Source organism: Notamacropus eugenii, chromosome 7 (genome assembly GCF_028372415.1).
Source record: "Notamacropus eugenii isolate mMacEug1 chromosome 7, mMacEug1.pri_v2, whole genome shotgun sequence".
In the NCBI taxonomy this organism is placed as follows: domain Eukaryota; kingdom Metazoa; phylum Chordata; class Mammalia; order Diprotodontia; family Macropodidae; genus Notamacropus; species Notamacropus eugenii.
This window is the reverse complement of record NC_092878.1, coordinates 31,247,927-31,268,840: the sequence shown is the minus strand read 5'-3', so window position 1 is coordinate 31,268,840 and position 20,914 is coordinate 31,247,927. Positions and strand designations below refer to the sequence as shown.

General features: G+C 44.5%; 1 pseudogene; it reads left to right on the top strand.

The window, feature by feature from the left end:
* Window positions 1-231: 231 nt before the first annotated feature.
* LOC140513787 (gamma-tubulin complex component 4-like) overlaps window positions 232-20,914 on the top strand; it is a 29,024-nt pseudogene continuing 8,341 nt past the window's right edge.

Genomic DNA, 20,914 nt, shown 5'->3' with positions numbered 1-20,914 from the left:
TCGGGGTTCGGGAAAGGACAGGGCGCCCGGGCTTCGGTCTCTTTGTCTCGGCTCCCTCCGGCCGGGTCACTCTTGGCGTCGTCCCGTCCTTTCCAGACGGTCACTGATTGGGCTGAGGGGAGCCCCAGGCACCCCTGTCCCGGCCTGCCTCCTCCATCTGTCCGCTCCTCTCCACCCCCGCCCCCTCCCACCGCTCCCCCCGAACCGAGTCCGGTCCCCGCCTCCCGGAGGGCCTCACCCGCTCCCGCTCCGGCCCCGGCCCGGCTCTGCAGCCTCCCAGACCAGCTCCCAAACCGGAAGTCCGCGCGGGAGACACCGAGGACCTTAGGGCGCGTGCGCCAAGGCCGCTGCCTGGACTACGTCTCCCAGAGAGCTCGGTGGACTAGAAGCGAACGTGGTCGCTCCGACCAAGCTACGTGAACGCTTCCGGGATTCCATTGGCAGGGAAAAGGAAGCCCTCGCGCTGGCCGGTGCCTTTTTCTCTTCCTCGAAGGAATTGTCTTTCCCGGCTAGTTGATTCGGCCGGAACTACACTTCCCAGCGGGCCTTGCGCACAGCGGCTGGAGCAGCGCTCCTCCCCCGACGGCCGGGGGAGCTCGCGCCGGCGGACGCTGCCTCAGCGGCCCGCTGCCCGCCGTGGGGATGATCCACGAGCTGCTCTTGGCTTTGAGCGGGTACCCGGGTGCCATCTTCACCTGGAACAAGCGGAGCGGCCTCCAGGTACGGCCCACCCTGAAGGGAGCGCTAATTGGAACTCCACCTGACGGGGAAAGCAAGGGGCGGAGTTAAGAGTGCCAGTGTTTAGGGCCGGGGCGGGACCTGGGGGGGGCGGGGTAAGGCGGTCAGAGGGGCGGGACCCTGGGAGTAGGGAGCGTGGACGGACTGCGGGGCCTGCGGTGGAGGAGCGGGGGGCGGGGCTTGGCCTGGGAGCCGCTAATGAGGGGGCGGAGCCTGGAAAAGGGCGGGAGGGGGTCGGCTCCCGGGGCTCTGGCGCGGGCTGGGGTAGAGGGGCGGGGCCACGACCGGGGTCTGCGCGAGAGGGCTGAAGAGAATGAATGGCCGAGGGAGAATTGTGTCACTTCACCCTGCCTGCCTCAGTTTCCTCATCTGTAAAATAAGCTAGAGAAGGAAACGGCAAGCAGCTGCAGCGTCTGCCTAGGAACCCCAAGACGGTCCAAGGTGATTGCGGACCCTGCGCTGTGTTTTACGGTAACCAGCCCGGTCTGTAAGAATTAAGAAATGAAGCAGGCGGGTCAGACTTCTCCGAGGTCCGAGGTCCGCCCCCGCCTTGGCCGCCTCACAGCAGGGGTCCCCTGCCAGGCTCAGGCTGCCCTTTGACCCGAGCGCCCCTCCAGAGGCTCTGACCGTGCAGCCCCTCCTACGAGCCTCTTCTCCCTTGGACCCCCTGCTGGGAGAAGCTGCCCGCGCTGCGCCCTCTTCGTTCCTGACCCTCTGCAGTCCGTCTCTTGACCCCATCATTCAACGAAACTAGACTCTTCAGGTTACTAATGGTCTCTTTATTGGCAAGTCCTTGCTTCAGTATTTGACGTTTTACGCCCCCCCCAGCCCCCAGCTCCCGGACACTCCTCTCTCAGTTTGTAATACTTAATTTCCCCCCACCCGACTTTTGCCTACGTATGTGACCACTCCTCAGCTCCCCGGATGTAGGTGTGCCTGTGCCCTCTCCTTTCTCAGGGACCTCGTTATCTTCCCCACGCGGATGGCATCCTGCCTGGATATGCAGCCTTAGTCTCTTTCCCTGCATAGACACCTCACACCCTGCCCGTTAGGTATTTTAAACCAGGTGTTTTATAAGAAATTCAAACTCCACGTGTCCAAAAAGCCCTCCTCTCCATCCCTGAATCTCCTTTTCCTCCTGCTGACTTCCCGGTTCCTGTCCAAAGCTCCGTCTCCCCCAGCCCAGATCCAGCCTTCCCTGTCCTTCTCCCTTAGCCTCCGTGTCTATCAGCGAGTCCTGCCTCTGCCTCTCACACCCAAGCCGCCTCCTGAATGCATCCTCCCCGGGGTTCCCTTCTAAAACATGGACCTGACCATTTCCCTCCCCTGCCCAAGGAGCATTCCTAGCTCTGGCTGGGCTCTAGGCTCAGACTTCTCCACCGGGCATGGAGTATACCCTCACAGTCTAACTCCGGAGTGATCGATTAGACAAGAGTACCCTTGACGCACTCCCTTGCAGCCAAACTGAGCCCATGCAATTCCCTTTCCCCTCCTTGTGCCTGTCACAGGCTGTCCCCTCTTCCTGGAGGCCCTTAGGTGCCATCTCCTCCATGAGGCGCCCGCCCGCAGCTGCTAGTTCTCCCCTTGAAAAATTGTATTGTGTACGTTCTGTATTGACTTGCTTGCAAATATGTCGTATCTCCGCAGTGGAATACTTAGATCCTTGAGGAAAAGGACGATTTTTCTTTGCCTAGCACAATGCCAAGCCTATAATGAGAACTTAATAAATACTTGCTGATTGATTATCTGCTCCTACTTGCATGCTAATGAATGCTGCTAGAGGAAGTCCCAGCACTGCTAATTAGGTCTTCCACAAATGGATATTACTTAATCTTGACTTGGCCTTCACTTCTGCTTGCCAGTTCTCTTCCCTGATTGACCTTCTCTTGTACTTGTCTCCCACCCCTTCCCTGCTCCCTCAGGTCTCAACTCACACTTCACTCAAAGTTCAGGACTGTTCATCATGAGCTTCCTCTTCTCCTCTGTGGAATGTTAAGGGAATTTGAAGATCTTCTTTGACCATTAATAGACACATAGAGCCCTGGCTACAGGGAGTTTCTAATTAAGTGCTGGGGCACCTTCAAGCTCCTGAGCACTCAGCCAATCAGATGCCAAGTCTTTGTTATATATTCTGGGAGTAGGCATTTGCTTTGGGGGTCCACTCATAAGAAGGATCTTTGGATTTCTTTGATTTCCTGGTGGAGACTCTGAGTAGCCATATGTTCGGAGCCCACACATCTCCGCCCCACACCCCGACTGCTCCGATGACTGTGCTCCCTCAATCCAGTGATGTACATAAAGTGTACAGCAATATTGCTTTACCCAGACTGTTGGAGTTCTGTATGTCTTTGTGCTAATTTCTCTGCTTGCATTTTCTCCAAGTTCAGGGTGCTGACTTTTCCCCTGAACTAGTGAATGTAATTAAAGTAGGATTGTTAACCCCTTTTTGAGCAGTCTTTCCTTTAAAAGCAGATCAAAGAACCTGTGCTAGCAGGCCATCCTGGGTGTGCTAGGGTGCTTGCTAATATACTCTGTTATGTACTTCAAATCATCTCGGTGTTATCCTCTCCTTTGCATTAGTCAAGGAAGAAGACATGGCCCTTCTCTTCACTAATGCCAAAGCCTCTACTTCAGAGATTCCTTGAACTTGGTTTTTTTTTTTTTAACAGTTTGATAACATTTTCAATATAATTAGTTCTTTTGGCAATCTCATGCTTTTTATTTTTGCATATTTACAAACTTTTCTGAAAAAGGGGTCTTTGGCCTTCACCAGACATGATCTGCCAAAGGAGTCCATGACACAGTAAAAATGAAGAAGCCCTATTCTACTAAAACCTTTGATCACCTCCTCTCCTATCTCCTCTGGGAACTTGCTCTTTCAGATATCTCTTTGCTCTCCCAAATTTCTAATCTCTCCCTGTCCACCGGCTCTTTCCTTGATGCCCCATAAACATGCCAGCTGTTTTCTGTTAAACTTCTAGAAAAAGCTGTCTGCACTCATTGCTTCTACTTTCTCATTTCCCACATGTTTTTCAACCTCCTGCATCCTTGCTTCTGTCCTCACCACTTGGCTAAAGTTACTGTGTATAAGGTTACCAGTGATCTCTGTATTATTAATTCCAGTGGTCTTTTCTCAGTCCTCATCATTCTTGACTTCTCTGCCTCCTCTTTCTGACTTTCCCATCTCTGGATTTGTATGACATTGTTCTTTCATACTTCTCTTCCTCTCTGCTCTACCCATCCTTCTCAGTCTCTTTGCAGGATCTTCATCCATATCCTCCCGTAAGCACTGTCCCTGGGTGGGAGCACCACAGTGCTGGGTCCTGGACCCTCTTCTCCTTTACCTCTACTCTTTTACGGTGTTCACCTCTTGTTCCCTTGGGACCAACTATTATCTCTTGGCAGATAGCCCTCATCTCAGTCCTGAGCTCTGGTGCCACGTCTCCAACTATCCGTTAAACAACTGAAACTCTGAGTCATCCTTCATTCTTCCTTTAGCCTTTTCGTCCCCCAGGGATCAATCTGTTGGTAAGTCATACCTCTTCTGCCTCCATGACATTCTCACCTACGTTCTTTTCTCTCCTCTCATGGGAGCCTTCCTACTTGTGGTCCTCATCACCTTTCACCTGGAGTATTGTAGTAACCTCTGATTTGCACTCCCTCCCTTTTTTCAGTCTGTTCTTTTTATGCCAAAGTCATATCCTTAAAGAATAGGTTTAACCATGCTACTCTTCTGCTCATGAAGCTTTAATGGCTCCCTGTTGCCTCTAAAATCAAATGCAAATTCACCAGTGTATGCCTTGAAATTGGAATAACTTTCTAATTGTTCTCCTTGCATCTGGTCTCCTCTTCTTCAGTCCACCCTCCACAGAGCTACCAAAGTAATGTTCTTAAAGCATATGTATGATCTTGTCATTCCTCTGCTCAAGGAGTTTCAATGGTGATTTTTTGGCACTGGAAAAAAATTCAGACTTTTTTTGGGGAGGAGGGGAAGGGATCAGAGACACTTAAAGCCCTTCCCAGTTTGGCTCCAGCTTTTTTTTACACTAGGGTTACATATTACTTTCCTTTATATACTAAATGTTCCATCTGTACTGGGTTCTATTTATTCTTAGTAGAGAGCACCCCATCTCCTCTCTCTATGCCTTTACCCATGCTGTGCCCTATGCCTAAAAGGCTTTCCTTTTTCATTTTGCCTCTTGGGACCCCGCTCTCTTCAAGCTTCAGCTCAGAGGATAAGATGCCTCTTCCCATTTCCCATTTGTTGATACCCTTCCCCCATGACTTTTTATACATTTTGTATTTACTTATCTGTATTGCTCAGTCTGATGTAAACTCCTTAAGAGCAGATGCAGCTGCATTTTTCCTCTGTTGCTCACCGTGCCTGTCCCAGAGGTGCTCAGAAAGTGGTCGTGAAATTGAAGAGCTCAGCCAAGGAGAAGGAGTCGGCGCTGTTCTTCCTCTTCTTTTTGAATTTTTTTGTGTTTAACCTGTGGTTTGGGTGGATTTTTTCCCTAAACTTTCCAAATTTAGCAACTTAGAAAGTTGTCTTATTTATAGACTTTCTCATCTTTGGTATTTAGTGAAGTGATAGGGTTTGAGAAGAGGAGAATTCTTTTACTTTTTTTGTTTAATTTCTTCATACAATTGCCTTGCATTGTCTCTTGAGTAGTTTTTTTTTTTTTAAGTTTTCATATGCATATGTTGGTGTGCCTCTTCATATCCCCTACAACTAGCACAGTCCTGGGCACACAGAAGGTGCTTGGTAAGTGTTTATTCATTGGTGGAATGTTAGAGATGGCAAGGCTGAAGGGATTAGGAAGGAAAAGGTAATTGCTTATTACGTAGCTTCCTTGACCTCCTTCCAGATTATGAAAGTCCATTCAGGTGATGGATTCAAAATGTAGAATGAGACATTTTTTAGACCTAGACAGTACAAGAATTTGTTTGGCCCAACTATACACATTTATTACAGGGGTTTTGTTTTTCTTTTTTTCTTTTTAATGAGAGAGAAGGAGAGAAAGAAAATAAATGCTTGTTAATTGAAATTTTACATTTAAAAAATAAACACCATTTTCTTTTTAAGTGATATTTACATGAACAAAAAAAACTCAGTTTTTTATAGTCTATGATGAATTTGTTATAATCACTTTAAAAAGATGCCAGTAATGTGCAAATAGTTATATTTTACAGAACTCTTCTGATAAATACACCTCACAAAAGGCAGAATGAGGAGAAAAAAATGTCATCATAAAACATTTGGAGAAAAACATCCTGTCATTATTGTAAAGCATTTGGAGTATCCTCAGGGTGGGAGTCAAATGAATCAGAGGCATCTGTGTCCTTAATGTTGTTACCACTTTTGTAGGTGTCACAGGACTTTCCGTTTCTCCATCCGAGTGAAACCAGCGTCCTGAATCGACTCTGCCGCCTTGGCACGGACTATATTCCCTTTACAGAGTTCATTGAATGATATACAGGCCATGTGCAGCAGCAGGTGGGTGGTCGGCCCTTGAGGACAGTGGTGATGTTTTTTATACGTCTTGCATTTGGGCTCAGAAGAGCGCCAAGTATCGGTAGTATTAATAGTAACATTAATAACAGTGTTACGAATAATATTAATGACAGGAACATTTATAGAGTCACTGAATTTGAGAATTAAATAGCCCAAACTCTTACTACAAGCAGTCCTTGAAGACTTCTAAAGGGAGAGAATTCATTACTTCCTGAGGTAACCCATTCCCTGCTTGGATAGGTCTAAGTCAGGGGCGGGGAACCTGCAGCCTCATGGCCACATGTGGCCTTCTAGGTCCTCAGGTACAGTCTGTTGATTGAGTCCAAGTTTTACAGAACAAAGGAGATATGTTCTGTGAAGTTTAGGTTCAGTCAAAGGGCCACTTTTGAGGACCTAGAGGACCACATGTGGCCTTGAGGACACGGGTTCCCCACCCCTGGTAGATGTTAGGAAGTTTTTTCCTGACATTGAGTATAAATTTGCCTCTCTGTGATTTCAACTCCTAGCTTCCTAGAAGCATAACAGATCCATGTGATGAATGAAAGAGAGAGTCCTGTGGAAGATGGAATTCCCCTAAGGTTATTTACAAATGTGTCGTTATTTGAATTGTTTTTCCTGTAAGTTCTGGGAGTTTTTGTTCTACAGCATAAGAGTCAGCAGCGTACGATGTGAAGAGTGCTGGGTGGGGATCTGGTTCTGTCACATACTTCCTATGTGACCTTTGAGGAAGTAACAGAACCTCTCTGGTCTCAGAAGAACATCTGTCTATGAGTGGCATTATACACATTAGAAAGAGAGAGAAGGGAGTTGGAGGCTGGTTTTAAATTTAGACTTCTGGCTGGGCTTTTGCTCAAGTTGGAGTTAAAAATATGGGTTCCGCAGATCCAATAGTTCTCAAGGAAGATGGATTTTTTTCAACAGAGGAGGAATTCTGTCCTTTTTCTTTTTTCATCACAAAGTTTTTATTCTTCCTTAAGGCAAAGGGTTAAGAAGGTTCTGGCTTAAAATAAACATGACATCAGTTTTGGAAGGTGGGAATAGGAATTATGACTCACACTGATATAAATATTTACAAAATGCTTTCCTCGCAACATCCTTTTAGGTAGGGAGTATAAATATATTTTTCCCATTTTACAGAGAAGTAAACCCAGGCTCAGAGAAGTGAGGTGACTTTGCTTCAGGCTGTTCACCTAATCGGTCTTGGAACCAGCACTAGAGTTCAGTTTTCCTTTGTCTTAGGACCAGTGCTCCACACTGCACCAAATCTGGACTCAGTCCCCAGTTCTACCTCTTGTGACCTTGGACAGATCACTTAACCTCTCTGAACCTCTTCCTCATCTCTGAAGTGAGAAAGTTGGACTGGATGAACTCCAAGGACCTTTGGTGTTGTCAATCTGTGGTCCAACAATGTTAATGGGCAAACTATTTCCCTCACTCCGTTGTATGTTTCTTCTTACGGAGGTTAATTTGACACAGCTATTCAAACATCAGCAGTACAACTAATAATGACGTAATAACAACAAAAAGGATAGTATTTAAATAATACTTAAAGGATTTTGTAAAGCACTTGACAGATGTACCATTTGGTCCTCACAGCAGCTCTGGGAGGTAGGTGCTGTTAGTATCCTCATTTTACAAAGGAAACTGAGGCAGACAGAGGAAGTTTTACATGTCTAGGGTTCCACAGCTAGGAGGTGTTTTGAAGCCACATTTGAACTCAGGTCTTTGTGACTCCAGGTTCAGCACTTGATCTGCAAGTCCCAATCCTGGAGCTAATTTAATTAGCCTTTGTTTAATCGCAGGATCACCATCTGTCCCAGCAAGGCCAGGGTGGATTACATGGAATTTATTTGCGGGCCTTCTGCACAGGTCTGGACTCCATCCTGCAGCCATATCGTCAAGCACTGCTTGACTTGGAGCAAGAGGTGAGGTAGAGAAGAGGAGAAAGAGGCAGGCAGTAATGCCCCTGAGTCCCCCAGTTTCCTCACTAGACCACATCCTTGGAAAGAAAATGCGGTCCTCCCTCCCCACCATAGCTTGTCTTCCTTTAATTAGGGTTTCAGAATTGGGAAAATGCCTTTAATGAGCATATACCACTATAAGCTCTCCGTATTGTTCATTTAATGATCAAAGTAACTTCTTGCCTCTGTAAGAGGTTCCAGGGTATTCTGTGAACATTTTGCTTTCAGTTTTTAGTGACCTGTATCACTTTAGTGACCCTGTATCACTATCTTCTGTGGGAACCTAAAAGCACTCATTACCACAAGGTCTGTTCTCTCCCTCTCCCCAGCCAGTGTTCTTAGGTCATAGGTTAGAAACTTTTTGAGATGGTGTTTTTCTAATTATGTTTTTTATTGCAGTTCCTTGCTGACCCTCCCCTTTCCATATCACATGTCAATTACTCCTTGGACCAGGTATCTTTGTAGATAATGGAATATCTTGGGTTCTTTTTGTCTGTTCTCTCAGTCTTTTAGGTATATTTGACTAATCTAGTATTTTGAAGAGCTCTCCTACTTCCAGATTCGGAATTTGAATCTAAAATTTTACATTTTGTACATTTAATCTGCTTTATTATATGAGCATTATTTCATGAATTCTGAAGATAAATCGTCTCTTAACATTTGGTACTAAAGTTGTCCATGTTGATGTTATACTGACTATCCTGCCAGCCTCCAAAATAGGTGTTTCTAGCTAAAGATAGGCTGAGAGGAGTAGGCCCTTTTTTTGCCTCTTCTGGCTGGAGTTGATCTCTCTATCTTCATTCAGAAATGCCATCATTTCCAGAGCTTATGTTTATACTCCCTCTCTTACATTTGGAACACGTAAGAGATTACATTAGATTAATTAACTTTTGCTTTGCTTTGTAGTTCCAACTTCTTTTTCCCTCAGTGATGGTTGTTGTTGAACAGATTAAGAGTCAGAAGGTAAGCACTTCTTTTATTCTGGTTAATGATGTACGTAATTCAGTGTGCTTAGTGATTTGCACCACATAGATTTCTTCAAACTGTTGTGTTTGGGGGAACCATGAAATTAGACCTGAGAAGGAAAGGCATCATACATGTTGATCATTGATGGGAGCAAGGAGCTTTTTCCTCAAGGTCATGCTTCAGTATTAAGAGGTCACCATGCCTAAGTCATTCACCTAACTTTGTTAAATGTACTTTTTACTTAGGTTGTTGCTATTATTACTGTCATGGAAAAATTGATTCCAAGTATTCTGGGAGACTGTTGGCTTTTGGGATCTGAGCTAGTAACTCTGAGATCAGCAAGTGCTGAGTAGATTACCTAGTCAAGTTGGGTTGTGAAAAGTACCCTCTGGCTCCCTGAGTCCTTTTCTCTTGAGTTGTTATAAGAACAATCACAGGAAGCAGCCTTGAAAGTAGTATAATTTTTACAAATTCATCCACAGCATTTTAAAAAAATCTGCAGTGAGACAATTGGGTTGCATGTGACACACTCCTGTCCTCTTTCCCTCCTTCTACGCACTCCCAACCCCAGAGATATTTAATGAGACCTTTGTAAATGTCACACAGATGCAGAATACATATCAATACTAATGTATATGGGCTCCCTCCCTCTTGCCCCCTTCTCTTTCTCTCCCCCCCCAACTCTGATCTATCTGTCTGCCTCTCTTACACATACACACTTGTACTTATGCATACACATACACACACACACACACACACACACACACACACACACAGAGTAAATAAGTGCCACTTCTTCAGCTAAAAAGCCCAACCAGATAATTTAGGCCAAAGAATTGAATGAAAGGTAGGACTCAGTCCCACATAGAGGTAACCATAGCACAGAGGCAAAAGTATCTAATTTGGCTTCTTTCTTTGATGAATTGGACCAAACAGTTGCCAGCCCTCTACTTCATTTTGTGTTATGTAGACACATACCCAGCTGTATGCACAGTGAGTTGTTTAAGTGCATCCCCTCCATTCCTGGAAGCCTTGTGTGGGCTTCTTCATGGACCTCTCTACCCCTGCAGCTTCTTTACACTCCCCTGTCCCCCCAAAATGAGAAGAAAAGTACCACCATGAATGGAGTTACGAGCCAGATGAAAATTTTCTCTCCTTTCCCATGTTAGCCTTCTCTGTCTCATTTCAATTGGGAAAGGAGAGTGAAAAATCCAAGAAGAGCTGGTGGTTCACTCACCTTCTTTTCCACGATGGGCCTAGGGATGCTGTGGGCTGAAGTTCAGCAGAAATAGAAAAGATTTGCACATTTTACTAGACTTCACTCTGCACAATTGGAAATGTGCTACATCCATGTTATCCTTTCTGACTACAGAAGCAAAGATAAAAACTCTCTCCTTAAAGAAGCTGATGGGGGGGCCGGTAGTTTTTACTTCTGAATTAACATATTCATTCTTGGCTGATGAATCTAGAACCTGTAATCTAAACATTTAAACATTCTTATGCAGTATCTTTGTGGAGAAGTTCTGCTTTCTTCTTCCAGAACAAGCTCATAGGCATATCCCCAAGTAGATCTGGCTCAGGAGTAGATTGACTGACCCATTCAGTCACTTTTAGGAAACCCAATGGAATATGTAGCTAGTAGCACCTGCAAATATGGGGATCCAGGAAGGCTTCTTGCAGAAGGGGGGACTGTAGCTGAGACTTGAAGGATCCAGGAAAACTAGGAGGCAGAGGTGAGGAGGAAAGATTTCCAGGCATGAGTGATAGCTGGGGAAAATGCCTGAAGTCCAGTGACAGAATGTCAGCAATGAGGCCACTGTCACTGGATCAGTGTGTGCGTGTGTGTTTGTGTGTGTATTGGGGGAGTGAGATGAGGGAGTCACTGTTGATGTGTAAGAGGTAGGAAAGGACAAAGTTATGGAAGTGCCACTGGAATTGATTCAGTAGGTCCCTCCTGGACCAATCACAACTGAATGTACAATTTAAACTGTGCAGCAGGCACTGTATAATTTTTAGAAGTTTATCTTTTCCACAGATTCATGGGTGTCAGATCTTGGAAACAGTATACAAATACAGCTGTGGGGGACTGCCTCCTGTACGCAGTGCGCTAGAAAAGTAAGTCACAAAAACTTAAATAAGATTGACACAGTTCATCAAGACCATTTTATTTGCATATGATCTAAAACTTCTCCAAAATAGTTAGTAATAGATGGGACTGAAAAGCTAACACTGAGCAGATAGGTCTATATGATCAAAGTAGGAGAGGCCAGGATGCCAGCCAATAAAGAATCCAGGATGGTACTACATAAAAGAGAATGAATTAGTGTGGATGACTTTAAGGTCCCTCTGATTGTCAGATCCCATCATCCTTAGGGTGTTACCATTATATATGCTGGGTTTTGCTTGGCTATATTTGAGTATATCTTTTAAAGTAATTGCTATTTTCAGTCAGTAAGTCAACAGGCATTTTATTAAATGTTTACTATTTGCCAGGCTCTTTGCTAAGCCTGAAAATACAAAGAAAGGTAAAAATACTGTCCCTCCTCTCAAGTATCTTATTTTCCTAATGGGAGAAACAACTTTTAAACTATTTACATATAAGATATTGTTTATATGGAGTAGTTGAAAAGTAATTTCAGATCAGCCACTGGTATTGGGGAGGGACCAGGAAAGGCCTCCAGTAGATGGTGGGATTTGAGCTGAGTCCTGAAGTAAGCCAAGGGAGCCAACATGTGGAGAGTAGAAGGAAAAACCTCCCAGGCAGTGGGACAGCCTGTAACAAAGCATGGAGTTAGGAGAAGGCAGGAGCTGCTGGATCGTAAAGTATATGGAGAGAAGTAGAGGATAAGAAGACCGGAAAGGTAAGAAGGGGGCTAAGCAGAGAATTTTCTGTTTGATGCTGGCGGTGGTAGGGAACCAGCTCATATTGCCCATTTTATCTTACCTTCTTTAAAACTTGAAGTTAAGCTTCTGTCCTGGGTGGAAAGACTGGACTCTGATCTCCAAGTTTCCTTCTAATTCTAATATTTGGTTACTGCACAAGAACATCTTGGAAATACTTGAGCTAGTTCTGGAGAGGGTGCTTGATCTTCTCTTTTCATGTATTTTTGTAATGCTCCATTTCTAATTGAGTCATCCTCCCTTACCACATCCATTCCCTTCCTTTTTGGTGAAACAAGAGAAAAGGAGCAAACTGCTTTTGCTGGCAGAGAAACAGACTTCTCTGAGCTCATCTCATTGTGTTTTAGCAGGAATTTTCAGCTCTGAAACTCTTACGCAGGGTGAGAATAAACAATATGGAAAAGAAACTGTCAAAATAGCTGAAGGACATTTTAAACTTAATATGGGAACTTTAATTATAAGAAATTTAATGACTAATTCCAAAAAGATAGGAATAAAAATGGAATGATTATTTTTAGTGTAATGGACAGTTTCCCTTCTGACTCACCAAATTCTTACTCAGATCTTGGCCAGTACCCTCTAGTGACGTCCCAGAATGGCCTGGGTGTTTGTGCCCAGCAAGGGCTTTTATGGCATTGGTTTTTCTCTCCCTTTCTCCACTCAGGATCTTGGCAGTGTGCCATGGGGTCATGTACAAGCAGCTTTCTGCCTGGATGCTACATGGCCTCCTCTTGGACCAACACGAAGAGTTCTTTATTAAACAGGGCCCATCTTCTGGCCTTGTCTCTACTCAACTGGAGGAGGAGGAGGAAGACCTGGGCATTGGAGGCCTGACAGGGAAGCAGTTACGAGAACTTCAGGACCTGGTGAGGATTTGAAGGGAAAGGCAGTACATTCCACCAGATAGTGACCCCTTCGCCCTCTCACATGAGCTTGCACTGAGCCTGCCACCTCGGTGCCATCTGAGCCACTTCCTTCAGCCTGTCCCTCCTGATATTTGCCTTTGTCTGAATGAGGTTTGCAGGATGCATGGGAAAGAGCGCTGAAGAGTACAACCCCCACCTCCTTTGCTTGTTTGTCTAGGTCCAGACTTAACCTCCCTGGGGCCTATTTTCCTTGTCTCTAAAATGAGATTGGACTTGATCCAGTTCCAGACCCGTGAGTCTATGATAATCCATTAGGCTGGGCAGTTGTGAGGCCTTCTTCATACCATACTAATACCATACTTAGGAAGTGGACAGCTCCTTAAGTTGTGTCTCTCTGGCAGCTTTTTGATGCAGCTCAAGGTCTTAATTAGGATTCACAAAAACCTATATAGATGCCAGTGTATTACATAAGAATCATAAATTCTTGGAACTGAGCATAATAGGATTTTTTTTTTAGGACTTCACAGGTCTAGTCCAACCTACTCATTTTACAGAGGAAGGAACTAAGGCTCAGAGCAGTTGAATGATTTAGCTAGAGTCCTGTAACTAGTTAATGGCAATGCTAGAACTAGAACGTTCATGTGTTGTGCCTCTCCTGCCTGCTAGCCACCAGGCTAGACTACCTCCTTGCAAGCACAGTACATGCCTGGCAGGTGGGAGTTGTACATCCCTGGGTTTAAAGTCCCTATTGCCCAATATATTAACTATGGAATATAAAGGATGGAGATAGATAGAGTTACTGCATACTTTCTTGTTTCCTTTGTCACTCTGTATCTCCTCACCCAGCGCCTGATTGAGGAAGAGAACATGCTGGCCCCATCCCTGAAGCAGTTTTCCCTTCGGGTGGAAATACTTCCTTCCTATATTCCAGTGAGAGTCGCTGAAAAAATCCTGTTTGTAGGAGAGTCTGTACAGATGTTTGAGAATCAGAATGTGAATCTGACCAGAAAAGGTAGGAAGTCCTGTCCTAACATCTCATCCCCAAGAGCTGGTCAAGAGCAGCTTTTATTGCCCATTGCCTCATGAGCCAAGGCAGTGGTCAGTGTAGTACATCATATTTTGAAATAAATCTTGTAAGAGGGCACCATGATGCTTCTTGTCAGAAATCTTCAAAGCAAGGGAAGTGGCACCCAGTGGTTAAGAGCAAAAATTATTGCCCTGTATTTACTAGACCCTGGTTAGTTAGATTGTCTATAGTAACAAATGAAAGAATCAGAGCGTTGTTGATAGCATAGCTCCGAGGGTCTCTCCTCCTACTGTCCATGATACACAGGATCTATTTTAAAGAATCAAGAAGACACCTTTGCTGCCGAGCTGCATCGCCTAAAGCAGCAGCCTCTTTTCAGCCTTGTGGATTTTGAGCTGGTGGTGGACCGGATACGCAGCACTGTTGCTGAGGTTTGCCTTTTAAGTGTCTGATCCAGCATATGTTTTCTGAGGGGGTGGATTGACCTGGAAAGATAGAGAGTGGAGCACAGCAGCTGCTTCTTCTAGCTGGCACTAGAGACCAGGGTGAAGAAATGATTCCTCAGGCCAGACGCTTTCTCCGTCTTTGGGTTTTAGGAATGCTGCCATAGTAAGTGTCCTTCCCTCTTACTGAGCTCAGTCTCTTATGGGACATGGAATGCCTTGCTAGCTGCCTGACGGTGACAGAGACACAATCCACTCAGCATCTTGCGTCACAACGTTTTCTTTAGTTGAAGGCATAGATGAGATCTTTGTTTCACTTTGTGTGTGTATTTCTGCTCCACGGGAGCTTGGGACCAGATTGGGTTTTCCACTAAAGAACAAAAGGACGAAGGGCTAAGCTTTCTTGCTGCTGCCGTCTGTACAGGGTCTAGTAGCAGGTTTTCAGAAGGGTTTTTTGTAGACAGTTTATTGTCATGATCATATGAGTAGTATTCTTTCCTGAGTCATTCAGTGGAATATAGAGCAGCTTTTTAAATAAAGAATCCTCCTTTGTAATGGTGTTCTCAAAATGGGATTTCACTGATGTTCTTGTTTCCTCAGCATCTATGGAAACTTATGGTGGAGGAGTCAGATTTATTAGGCCAACTAAAGGTAATAGTTTCATTTATTTTTCTTTATTGTTAAAATGTAACTAACAGGAAATGACCTTTGCCTTCCCTAACTCTATTGATTTGGGGAAAAAAACCTATCCCTGGATTCTTAGGATGACCTTGTATACTCTTCCCCAAAATGAGCAGCCCATTGCTGGGTGTCATCTGAAGGAATAATTCCTTCCAGGATTTGCTTCTGTAAATACAAGCATGATTGTAGAGATATACCATACTGTAGGACAAAGAGATAGACATAAGTTTTCTTGTAATTTTATCATTTGTGTTGCCACCAAGTAAAGATATCAAATATACTGTAATCTTCCTGGCTTAACAGCACCACTAAAATTTCTCTTCTTGATATGCCTGTTTAGAGGGGCAGAATCTCACATCCATCTGTTGGGGACAGGAAGGAAATGACACTGTGTTCATTGGTATGGGGAATTCCCAAGGAAAAACATTCTATCAGTGTATATCAGTACCTTCTCTGCAACTCCTTGTTTTAGAGAATTTATGTGGAGGTTGAGTGATTTGCCCAGGGTCATACAACCAAGATCTATCCCAAAAGGGACTTGGACCCAGGTCTTCTTGACTCTGAGGTTGGCTCTTTATCCACTGTACCACGCTGCCTCCAAATCCATGTGTTAGTTGGGTCCTAATTAAGGAGACAGCTCTGCACTGTTTCTAGTTTAAAAGCCTTTCTACAGTCTGGGAACCTACTTTGCCAGTGTTACTTCATACTATTCCCTTTCATGAGCTCTGTGTTCTGACCATTATGATAACTAATTGTTCCCAAATGCTTCGTCTCCAGCCTCTTTCTTCTCACATGAGCCATCCCCCCCCATGTCTGGAATGCATTCCTTTGTCATCTCTGCTTTGCAAAAGTCCTCGTCTTCTTCCTTCAAGGCTTAACTTGGGTTCCACTTCCTCAGGGAAGCCTTCGCTTATCTCCCCAGTTTTTAGTGCTTTCTGCTCTAATTTATCTTTAGTTTTACTTATTTAGGTAAATATTCCATCTCCCAAGTAGACTATAAGCCACTCAACAGTAGGGGTAATTTAATTTTCTTCTGTGTGTTCCTATCTCCTTGGACAGTGCCTTATACATAATAGGAGCTTTGTGAATGCTTTAATTGGATTGAATTCAATTCCTTGGATAGCGAAGAATTCCTAAGACTTGTGTGATTGTTGACTTGTATACTGACATTCTTTTTCAAAGATCATTAAAGACTTTTACCTGCTGGGATGAGGAGAACTGTTCCAGGCCTTCATTGACACAGCCCAGCATATGTTAAAGACACCGCCCACTGCAGTAACTGAGCATGGTAAGTACTCAACAGAAGAGTGAATGACTAAGTTACTTTCCTTGAGAGAAGAGCCCAACTCTCAGCTTCTTCATTGAGGGCTTGAGGGGCAGCCTCCTTACCTTCTGTTGCTGCCTAGGGAAGCCATTTCAGTGGGCCTGGATAGCTTCCATCACACTGCAGTCATCTCCTGGGACAAGCAGCCACATAACGAATGATATCTGTATGAAATGGTGTGGTCTGGACCCCAAAGTCAAATAGTGTTTGTTCCTGACGGTCAGGCAGGGTTGGATGGGAGAACATTTCTTCCAGGCTTCATCATATAGCCAGGTGCTATTATTTGCTCCTTGTTCTTTCTCTCTGCCAGATGTTAATGTGGCCTTCCAGCAGTCTGCCCACAAGGTGCTGTTAGATGATGACAACCTCCTCCCTCTGCTTCACCTGACAATTGAGTACCATGGAAAGGAACATAAGGGTATTAATTCCCTTTCTCTCTCCTTCGCATATCATTGTTCCTCCCTTTTTTCCTGATGCTGCTTCCTTCTCTGAAGACGCTTATATGGTTTTCATCTTAGAGTTATCTACCTTTAGCACTCAGGGGGTCCTAAGAAATCTTCTAGTTCAGCCTCTTCATTTTAAAGATTAAGAAACAGGGATACAGGGTGGTTACACGACTTCCCGAGACTCATGAGTGGCACAGCCAGGATTGGAATCCAGACCACTTCATTAGCAGCCAAGGGTTTTTTCATTATGCCATGCGTCAGTTCTTGTCTTATTCCAGCTGCCTCTGTCTCTAAAGACAACAAAATAATCTCTAAGATCTACCAAAAAACCTGCCTACACATTGTTTCCTTGCCCTCTGCCCACTATGTTTTCCTCCTTGTGTCTTAGACATCCCCCTGGTTTTTTCTCTCATGTTATTCATGTGCATTCTTCTTTCAACAAAACAAGTTGTCTGTCTTAATTAGACTGAAGTTTCTTCATTTTCTTTTTCTTTTTTTTTTTTTTGCCTTAGATGTTACTCAAGCACAAGAAGCACCTTCTCGGGACACCTCTCCCCGAGAAGCCCCTGCGTCAGGCTGGGCAGCCCTCGGTCTTTCCTACAAAGTGCAGTGGCCTCTGCACATTCTCTTCACTCCTGCTGTCCTGGAGAAGTAGGTTTACAAGACCTCTGTGAGCTTTTTGCTAGCAAACACTAACTATGGCAGGGAAGATAGAGGCCCTCTGACCAGTTGTTAGTAATCTGCAGGCCCAGGAGATACAACTTCAAGAATCCATCCATCTCCACCCCAGTCTATTTAACCTGCAGATGCTGACCTAAAACTGTTTAGAGAACTTCTGGTAAAAGAGCCCTTGGGGAAGTAGTATGGTTTAGTAGAAATAGCATTCACCTTGGAATCACTAAACCTGAGTGTGAATCCTGGCTGTGCCATTGGCTACCTCTGTGTTGATGGGCAAGTCATGTAAAGCCCCCAGGCCTTAGTGTCCTCATCTGTTGAATGAGGGGGTTGGATTCAATAACCTCCAAACTCCTAGGTCTTCCTCATATGCCATGTTGCTTCTGTTTTTGAAATTAATTTGAGGTGGCAGTGATCGGCATAATAAGCTTGATGCTGGATGTGTCCTTGAGCCCTTTGAAGAAGGCAGGTTTCAACAGGGATTATTTTAGAATTGAAGGAAATTAGGTTTCTTATTTTTCTGTGTAAACTCATGCCAAGATGAGAGGTCACATAGTTCCAGTTCCCCTAGGAATCAACTCTTCTTCCAAGTGCTTGTCTTCAATATGTGTCCTCTGACATTTCTCCCATGTCAGCAGCTGTCACGACCTAGGGAGGAATAAAAAGTTTAGAATCACAGACTCTAGAATTGGAAGGGACCATACAAGTTATGTAGTACAGCCTCACTCCCAGGGCAGGAGTTCTTTCTTTGAAAGAGTAATTCAACCACCATTTGGATATTTGTGGAGATAGGAAACTCATTCCTTTTCAAAGAACGTTGTATCACTCTCAGACAGCTAACCATTACATAACATTAAGAGTTCATCATGCACATGGCACAATCCTGAGCCCTAAGAGATTGTGGAAAAAACATGCCTGCCTTTGAGGGGTTTACATTCCCCAAAGGCTGGTCACCTGTTGTTTCTCATGACCTCTGTATAGTTCAGTGAACTTTGTAAGGCAGGTGTTGTTTGGCATGACTTGCAAAGTAAAGGTAGAAGGAGCAGAGGCTGTTTGGAATGCTGGGCCTCCCATGAGTGAAATGGAAAGTCCTGGGACAGAAACATGCATTGGGCTGAGCCTCAGGAGAAAGGAACAAGGACTTTGCCTCCAGTAGAGAGGGCCCTTCTCTGGCTAGCTTCAAATCCTTTCTTTTTGAAAATGGGAAAGAAAAAGGGAGGAAGAGGAGGAATCTGGGACTTGACTGAGGGGAAAGGGGAGGTAGCTGGGAATGGAAGAGTCTAGCTTCACGGTGGTTGTTTTGGACCCAGGTACAATGTTGTCTTCAAGTACTTGCTCAGCGTACGACGAGTGCAGGCAGAACTGCAGCACTGCTGGGCTCTCCAAATGCAGCGCAAGCATCTCAAGTCTAACCAGAGCGATGCCATTAAATGGCGCCTATGGAACCACATGGCCTTCTTGGTGGATAATCTTCAGTATTATCTCCAGGTCTGTGCTGAAAGTTGAATGGTACATGGGAGATGAAGAAAGGGCAGGAGAAAGGTCTTGCAGGGATGTTTTATTCTTGCCCTGGGGGAACGCTCATGAGAGAAAAAAATTGGCCGTGGTTTTTAGGATTGCTATGTGCAATGGTATTGATGAGGCATAAGAAGCCCCAGAAGCACTAGCAATCTCATATGAGCAGCACCACTAAGGCACTTATTAAGTTCTTGTGGATAGGATGACATTGGCATCACCCTAAAATCCTGCTCTGTTTTGTTGTGACAGGAAGCTGACCCTGAGATTTTTTGCAAGTTGTCAGTAAAGTGCAAGTCCTGACAGAACTTTCAGGTCAGGCCATATGACCAGCCTCACTAAGTTAGGAAAGGCTTCACATTAGATGGTTGATTGTCAGCTGATGAATTGGTTTGGTCACAGCAATTCACAAAGACTGTCTGCTAAAGTATAGAGTGGTGGCAATATAATTCACTGAAGGAACCATCCTCGGGATGAAATCTCAGGTCTTTGGCATCACTGCAGTTTTGCTTTTTTGAAGTGTTCCATAAGTCTTTAAATTTTAATAAAATGTAACTGAGTCAGTCAGTATGAACATAAAACATCTGCTTTAATGACAGGAGGCTGGGTTGAACCAGGTTTTCAGCTTTCCCTGCCAATGTCATGCCACATAACAAGGGCTTTCTTGGTCAATTCAAGAGCACAGGGGAGTTTTCTGTGTTTTATTTTTCAGATGCCTCACTATCCTTTCTATCCTAGAGTGATTGTGTCCCATAAAATACTTTAATTACTTCTAATTCTCCTTCAGGTAGATGTGCTGGAGTCTCAATTCTCCCAGCTCCTCCATCAGATTAACTCCACAAGGGATTTTGAGAGCATCCAGTTGGCTCATGACCACTTCCTGAGCAACTTGCTGGCTCAGTCATTCATCTTGCTGAAACCTGTAAGTGGGGCTCGTTTGGCTTTCTGAAGTTTTTATAGCACTAAATCTTCCCCTTCTTCAGATGCTGATTGAGTTGACAAGACAACAGGCTTCCATTAATCAGATCTTTATTCCCCATTTTTGTTGGTATTTCGCAATATTTATAAATAGGAGACAGCACAGATGATATGTATTCAGGTTTCTGAGATAGATAAGGAACAGAAGAATAGTCTAAGGCAAAGGAAACAGAAACTGCTTTACATTAGCGTGTATGTGTGGTAATGATGAAAAGTAAGAGTGAGTGAAATGCTTGTTCTGCTAAAGATGTCTGTGAACTATTAGGATGGGGGTGGGGAACCTCTGGCCTCCAGGCCACATGTGACCCTCTAGGTCCTCAAGTGTGGCCCTGACTGAGTCCAAGTTTTACAGAGCAAACCCTTTTATTAAGGGGATTTGTTCTGTGTGGTTTGGATTCACTCAAGGACCTAGAGGGCCATATGTGGTCTGGAGGCTGCAGGTTCCCCACCCCTGCATTAGGATCAGCTTCCTGCCTTGGATGGTTTGAGTTCAGTTCTACTTTGGAGAGGGGATGATGGAACTAGAACTTCATCAACAAGTAGTCCTTTAGCACCTGCTCCATTAAGGCTGTATATCAGACAGTCAGGATCCAAACCTCTCAAGGAGATTACAGTGTAATTGGGAAGACAGATTATGCATACAATTGTATTGTTACTATAGCACCAAATAAATGGCACAGCCAGTAAATGCTAGAGTGCTTGGTAAAAATTAGGGCAGTCAGGGTTTCATGGAAGAAGTGGGCCTTAAGTTAGGCCTTGAAGAAAGACTTAGAGAAATGGAAAAATAAAAAGAGGAAAAAAGAAGTGTATTTTGTACATGCCATACAGGGGATATATAGGATGAATAAAGACATTCATGGATTTTCTGTGGCATGTTC